Below are 1302 nucleotides of genomic sequence, written 5' to 3'. Positions count from 1 at the left end.
AACTGTTCTCTTCCTCCCCTCCCTCCCTGCCTCTCTCTTTCACACACACATACACACACACACACACAGAGAGGGGGAGAGAGAGAGAGAGAGAGAGAGAGAGAGAGAGAGAGAGAGAGAGAGAGAGAGAGAGGACAGCCTTCAGGAGATCTCATCTTCCGTCTGGCTTTGAGGCCGAGCCTCTCTTGTTTCTGCTGCAACACTTGGGCTGCCTGGCTGCAACCTTCCAGGCAACTCCTCGGACTCTGCTCCGCACCCCTAGGAAAGTGAGCTGGGACTATGGACATGTGCCGCTACAGCTGACCTTTTACGTGGGCTCTGGAGCTCAGACTCGGGCTATCTGCCTGCCTTACTTGATTTTACTCATTGAACCTTTCCAGCCCAGAGCTCACATTAAACCAAAAGTGCTTTGATCTTCATTAGTTCATGTCTGTGAACGCGGTGTGCTTCCCGTGTGTGCTGTTACATACTCCAGACAGTTATGAGATGGGGAGAAGATGGGCGCCTGATCAGGTCAGGCAGCAACTCAAAGGCAGAAATTCAGAGAAAGTCTTTGGTAGGGGCCAGAGATGCAAGAAGAGAGTTCTAGTTTCTGTTTGTGACCTTCTAATGTCGTCTCCACTGAACGACTGCCTGTGAGTGACAGAAACGGAGAAGAGGCGCCTGGGCACCTAGTTGGGCCAGTGGGACTAACCAGTTCTCCTTCCCCCCACCTCACCCCAGTTTCCTGGCAAAAGCCCTTTCTAAAGCCCCTGAGCAGCAGCCGGATGGCACCTGTATCCTGGGACCCACCCTGCCACGTGCGCGTCTGATCCATTTCCCTTTTAACCACCCCACCACTACCACATCACCCATGAGTCTATAATAAACTTCTCACAAAACCCCTGTGGCCTATGAGTCTCATTGTTTGAATTTCTAAGGCGACAACCCCCAAACCACTGGCACAGGGTGGCTTTAGTGGCTGTGGAGTTTCCGGGACCCTAAGACTTCTCCACTCCCAACAAAGCCCACCAAGAGCTGAGAGAGACTCTGTCATTCTCAGATACCCCAATATGGTTGTGTCCCCCCCTTCTTATGACCCGAGGGCAGTGGTTTAGCCAGGGTAAGACCCTGGCTGTGCTCTGACCCAGCCTCTCCTCTGACTTCACAGGCCACTTATACACCTGACTGCTGAGCGCCCTTTCCAGTTGCTCTGAAATTAAGTAGAAAAACAAATTTGTGGGCCTCAAGAACAACCTCATCCTACCAACATTCTTCGTGTGTGTGTGTGTGTGTGTGTGTGTGTGTGTGTGTGTGTGTGTG

General features: G+C 52.2%; 1 protein-coding gene across 1 annotated transcript in view; it reads left to right on the top strand.

The window, feature by feature from the left end:
* LOC110326726 overlaps nt 1-1302 on the top strand; it is a 197547-nt gene that overhangs the window by 79019 nt on the left and 117226 nt on the right. The gene's annotated exons all lie outside the window — the stretch shown is intronic.

The sequence above is a fragment of the Mus pahari genome, chromosome 9 (genome assembly GCF_900095145.1).
Source record: "Mus pahari chromosome 9, PAHARI_EIJ_v1.1, whole genome shotgun sequence".
In the NCBI taxonomy this organism is placed as follows: Eukaryota; Metazoa; Chordata; class Mammalia; order Rodentia; family Muridae; genus Mus; species Mus pahari.
This window is presented reverse-complemented; position numbering and strand designations above follow the sequence as displayed.